This window comes from Opisthocomus hoazin, chromosome 4 (assembly GCF_030867145.1).
Source record: "Opisthocomus hoazin isolate bOpiHoa1 chromosome 4, bOpiHoa1.hap1, whole genome shotgun sequence".
In the NCBI taxonomy this organism is placed as follows: domain Eukaryota; kingdom Metazoa; phylum Chordata; class Aves; order Opisthocomiformes; family Opisthocomidae; genus Opisthocomus; species Opisthocomus hoazin.
In genome coordinates, this window is record NC_134417.1 from 45,042,857 (window position 1) to 45,048,903 (window position 6,047).

At 51.5% G+C, this 6,047-nt stretch overlaps 1 protein-coding gene across 7 annotated transcripts in view; it reads right to left on the bottom strand.

Annotated features, from left to right (window-relative positions):
* ZDHHC3 (zDHHC palmitoyltransferase 3) overlaps positions 1-5,931 on the bottom strand; it is a 34,019-nt gene extending 28,088 nt beyond the window's left edge. The window contains exons 1-2 of one of the 7 annotated variants that reach the window (XM_075418828.1): positions 3,522-5,301; positions 1,585-1,697 (exon numbers count right to left, since the gene is read on the bottom strand). The gene's annotated coding sequence lies outside the window, so the exon portion shown is untranslated. Of the gene's footprint in view, positions 1-1,584; positions 1,698-3,521; positions 5,302-5,344; positions 5,510-5,642; positions 5,695-5,840 lie in introns of those variants that run through there. The other 6 variants (XM_075418834.1, XM_075418833.1, XM_075418830.1 and 3 more) reach the window with 6 other exon arrangements.
* Between the last annotated feature and the right edge of the window lie 116 nt (positions 5,932-6,047).

Below are 6,047 nucleotides of genomic sequence, written 5' to 3' on the forward strand. Positions count from 1 at the left end.
ACATCTGTCACATCTAGAAACTCCATCCTGAGGGCCTGGAGACACAGCCACATAATGCACAAACCCCACAGTTCTCCTCTCATTTACATCAATATAAACAAGAAGCAACTTCAACAGTGCCAGAGGAATTCCATTAGTAAAACTGTAAGGAAAATAAGGCCATGTTTTCTCAACTAAAACCATGGGGTTTTTCCTATCCTACCGTTTGTGGTATGCAATATCTCAGGACAAATGATAACTGCTTCCTGGTTAACGTCTGTATCATTTCTCTTTAACTAGTGGATGTGTATTGCATAAATAAAATATAACACAGTAAAGACTGACCCAAGAGTCTGAGTTATCTGGTAAGTGACTGCACCTCACCGACACGGCCTGTCAGCGGCTCGCTGGAGCAAAGGAGGGGAGACGGACACAACGCAGCTACTGTCCAAGGTACATCAACACCGACCCACCACGGACGAGCGACAAAACCGGGGCAACACCTCGGAACAGGGCTCAAGGGCAACAGAGACTAAGGTCAGACTTGCATCTGACTCGGTCTGATCACAAAGTTCGTGATCTTAATAAGCTTTTGATCAGAGATGGAAGGTACTTTATAAAACTGGCATAAAAGCATGATCCACTACAAAATAACCCATGGTAACTTTTTAATTATCAGAGCTGCAAGGGCAACAGAGAAATTCTGTCACTTCAATCTCACAGTTTCCCAGTAGACTAAACACAGAGAAGCTACTTCAACTATGTAAAAAGAGGAATCTTCAACATATAAACACAAGCCAGCTTTGTGGCATTGCCACCTATCTGGAGTAAGTATTGGCAGGAAAGAGCAATCTTGCAGAAGGGACTGCACCGGGAAACAGAAAACAACAAACGGGGGCACTGTGCTTTCCCGCAGCATTGCAGTTATCCCGAACAGACAGCCTTATGGGAGACAAAATGGGAGAAGCTGTCCCAGTCTTCTAGACAGCTTTGCTATTTTGATGCTGACTCAGGTTTTAAAACAGCAAGCCACTGGATTAAGGGAACTTAAATTCTCAATTTGCCCTGTATCAAGTTGTTGGTTTTTTTTAAAAAAAAAAAGACAAAAATTAAAGGGGGAAGGTTTGTCTATAAGGCTGGTATTATTTTTACTATCTATTTTAAAAACTACCTTGCTTTCATGGCAAAAGGAATATATTTTCCAGAAAAGTAGAAAAGAGTTGCCGGGGCTGCCAGAAACATCTTCGTCTACAAAAATATTCTGAATACTATCTTTCAAGGGAGAATGAGCACTTTAATTGTCTGGCAAATCTTTTCACTCAGATGGTCTAACCCAGGATGTGACTTTCACTTGCTTCTGCTACAGCCTCCCCTTCACAAGCACGAACAAGTCAGTCTCTCTGTATTTTATTCCCCTACTTCTAGTAGTCTACACTTCTTCCCTGCCATACAGGGGTAAGGAAGATATAGGCGTGAAGGCTGTAAGGCATTTAGATTTTAAATCCAAATACTACACCTAAGCAGGTAGCTAAACCAAATACAGAAAATACACAGGGCATACATTAAGATAGTGCATTAATAAAACAGGGACAAAAAAATTATCACCTTTATCCTGAAAAGGACTGAAGTTGAAGTCACGACTGTCATGATCCAGCTCTGTGATGTTGAGAGCCAGCCCAGCAGCAACTTTTGCAACTACTTCAGAGAACTGGAAAAACCTGCAGGTTCAAAGTTGCTCTATGTTAAAGCTTTTGAAATGCAGTAAAGAACCCGAGCTGGCAAGCTAAATATTTCTTGTTTTGCTCACTGTTGCATTAGCAAGCACAAGGGATCCCTGTCTCCATAAAAAATACCATTTCTGTGTGTAAACATTAATGTTGTCATCCACTGAAACACTAAGAGGTGGAGACCAGAACAACTGCAATACATACTATATTGCTTATCTATTCTATGCTATATTGGACATCAGTAATCCAAGTAGTCATTGGAAAGAACAAAGATGTATAACACATTACTATCTCCCTTTATCGCCTGCTATAGCCCTCTCCGTACCTATGGTATGGTACTACTGCTTTCCCACTAGGACTGTATATGTGTCATCTTTAGTAAATCTTTAGCACAAGTCTTACGAGGAGCGGCTGAGGGAGCTGGGGCTGTTTATCCCGGAGAAGAGGAGGCTGAGGGGGGACCTAATTGTGCTCTGCAACTACCGGAAAGGAGGTTGTAGTGAGGCAAGTGTTGGTCTCTTCTTCCAGGTAACTAGCGATAGGACGAGAGGCAATGGCCTCAAGTTGCGTCAGGGGAGGTTTAGATTGAATATTAGGAAAAATTTCTTTACTGACAGAGTGGTCAGGCATTGGAACAGGCTGCCCAGGGGAGTGGTGGAGTCCCCATCCCTGGAGGTGTTCAAAAAACATGTAGATGTGTCACTTCAGGATATGGTTTAGCAGGCATGGTGGTGATGGGGTGACGGTCGGACTTGATGATCTTAGAGGTCTTTTCCAATCTTAATGATTCTATGGTTCATTGTGATTTTTTTTTAATAGCATAGTACTTCACACTATCTTTATTCACTCCTAATGTTTCAACTTGAACCGTTTAACTTCTGCATGCTGCACCACATTTAAGATTGGTCGCCCCATCAGTTCTGCGTTATTGCAAACCTCACAGCTGAACTTGACAAACACGGCATCCACCTGGACCAGCCTGGCAGCAAAAACACCAACAAGGGCCTTGCATTTCCTCCCATTCAACATTCCTCCATTGTCCAAGGGTATTAACACTGAGTTTTCTGTGTCCTTGTTTTACTTGCTATTACAGGTCCCGGAACAGCGATTCCCAACACTTTTCTAGCTGAACGCTGCTGCTGTAGCCTTCCCTCTCATTTCCTTACTTTCCCGTTCCTATCCTCTGCTTTTTATTTTTTTTCCCTCCTTGCACTTCTACTCCTTCTCCGGTAACAGCACCAGTTCTGTATGGTAACCTGGTGGAGTGAAGAGACCTGGGGCTCTAAGTCTGAAAAATAAATCTCTCTCCAGCCTCCAGAAGAACTCCCAAGCACCCCCCACCCTGGGGGCACAGCCAGAACCAGGCAAAAGGAGCCAGCATGTCACTGCCCCTTGGAGTAAGAGACAGCACCTAGCTGCACCTTGCACCTCAGTAGCTGGGAACTACGGCTGCATGAGGACGTCTTTGGCACCCACGGCCTGCAGAGGCGAGCTGGCTCGCTCTTCTGGACTCCCTCTCCAACGGACGATGTATGAAGTGTTACTGGCAGACTTGCTGCACTGCACTTCCAGTCAAGTTACAGGCTATCTTTTTTCTTCTTGTCCGCACAACCCAGGAAACACGCAGCTCTAATTAGGAAAGCTTTAACTTCTCATTTTCTCTAACACAGCCTTAAGTTTCAGATTAGTTACATGCAAAAGTCAAGTATGATGTTCGGGGTACAACCACTCACACCTAGTTTGCTTCAACCAGCTAAGCACAGGACAGGGAAAATAAAATGCGACAACAAGCTTTTCTGTCTTGTCATATCTTACCTTACCTGCTGTCTTCTCTCAGGAAGGCAGAAAAACTATATTCTGGAATATCGCCCTAAGAAAAAGGTCACGTCTACACCGCAGGGGGACCAGAGAAAACCATAAGCTCAGTCAATTAACATCTGCAGAGACTGGCTGAGCTACAGCCAAGCCATTTTCAGCCCGACTCCACAGTGGGTGCCCATCACCTACCCCGTAGTCTCCTCTACAGGAGAGATATCCCATTACAGATGTATGGGAAATGTCTGCTCAAGCAAGCTTCCCCGAAATAACGCAACACATGGGTCTAAACTGCATGGACCACGCGACACTGCTAGCTCCTGTTCTGTTGGAGATGCGCTGCAAGCCACCCATCAAGAAAAGTTATTCATACTGGATAAGAAAAAGAGATTCACCAAAGCTGCGTGACCATTGCCCAGGCTACACACATACAGCTGAAGACCATCAGTTCCTCCCCTTTGCTGACACAAAGATGAGTGCCCAGAAAAGACACATTACTCGGCACAGCAGACCCGCACCTGCTCGGGAATTAAGCATTCATCTTCCTGCAACCTGCTCCAAATAGCTGGATTAAATTACATTTTTATATTTTTGTCTACTACCAAACAAGCAATTTCAAACTGAATTACATACTTTGTAACTACACCACCTAAAATGAAAACTAAAAACGAAGCAGAAACATACACAAAAATACCCAATAGGTGTTAAACGTTGCAACAAATACTTTAGCTTTTAGGCAGACCTTACTTTTGTCCTTTTATAAACCTGTAACTTCTGGGTCACACCTGCTAAACGTCAGTGAGCATCCAGTCACACACAACTTACTACCACAAGCAGCTCCCAGGGGTATGGCAAATACTACTGCAACAGTGAGATGGCACCAAGAGCTACGCTGACGGACTTGTAGTGTTTGACAGACCGGACCTCTATTGCACGCGGGGCTGCATTTTTAAAGACATATGAATTATGGCGTGGCTCCCCTTGTAATGACTCTTATCACTGAAACGCCTGCAACACTACACAAAAGACTTACTCGTTGCTTTCATTAGGCCAAAAAACCCCACGGCACTCACTAAAGCGACTCGCTGCACCCCCAGGCACTGGAGGCAGTCGCTCGCTGCACCCTGCCAGCCCCTTCTCCGCGATTCCACCGCACCACCACCGTACCAGAACGACCACCCTGATCTGGGCTCCCTTCCCACAGACCGGACACGGCGCACCTTTTCTGTGCCCAGAGTCAGGCACACAATCTCTCTCTCACACGCTGAAAGAGATAGTTTGTCTTTTCCGGACTGTGATCAAAGGGAAGAACTCTACCCAAACTCTGGTGCCCACCCAGCACCCCTCACTGGTACACAGGCAGCAGGGGGGGGCACACCACCCCTCCTCCCCTGAGCCCGTGTCTTCTTGAAAATCATCTTCTAACGAGCCATTGTGAGTTCTTCCTTCGTCTTAAAAATTACTCTCCAGAAGCACTCCACCAGTACTCGGAAGCTGCTGTTTAAAACCAGTCCGGACTGCTCCCTCCTGTCAGGCAACTCGCCATCCGCCCCAACCAACCCCGCCACGCTGCCGACACAGGCTGCTCCCGACGCCGGGGTCGCAACCGCCCCCCGGCCCCGTCGGACGGCCGCAGCCCAACGCCCGGGTGACCGCGGCCACCGCCGCGGCGCCAGGGTCTGCTCCGCTGTCCAACGGGCGCGTCTCATCGCTGCGACGCGTTAACGGACCGCGGGGCCCCGCCGCGCCACCGCCATCCGGCGACAGACCCCCGGACCCCGGCGACGCGGCAAACCGGCATCACGCCTCCCGCCCGGCGTTACCGAGACGCCCGGCCCCGCAGCGTCTGGAAGCCGGCGGGGGGCCGAGCGGGAGCGCACCGCCCGTTTCCTAACCGAAGCCAGCAGCTCCGGGAGACGCCGCCCGGCACGCCCAGCCCCCGCGCCAGGGGGGCCCCGGCGGAGGGAAGCGGGGCACCGAGCGGCCCTCGGCCGGCCGCACCGCGCACCCCCACACCCCGAGGGCGGTCGGTGGCGCGGCGCAGGCGACGGGAGCGGTCCCCGGCGGCAGGATGGGGCGGGACGGGATGGCGGCCCGCTCGCCGCCGGCCGCGCCACCTACCCCACAGGCCGCCGCCGCCGCCGCACCGGGTCCGGCGCGCGCGCCCCGCCGCCCCCGCGCCGCGCGCGCGCCGCCCCGCAGCGCCGCGCCCGCCGCCGGCCGAGGCTGCCCCGCCGCACCGGGGAGCCCGCGCGCGCCGCGGCAGCGCCGCCACGGCCCCCCCCGCCCCCTCGCGCCCGCTCTTCCGCCGCCCCTTACGCTGGCTCGGCGAGGGGGTGGGGCGGCCGCCGGCAGCAACCAGGAAGCGGGCGGCGGCGGCGGGCAGCGCGCCCCGCCCCTCCCCTCCCGTCCCGTCCCCGCGGGCTCCCCGGCCCGCGGGCGGGTACCGCGGCCGCGCGTGGCGGGGCTGCGTCCGGCCGCCGGGCTGCCGCAGGGCCCCGCCTGCCCGGGGCGCGCCTGTGCTCG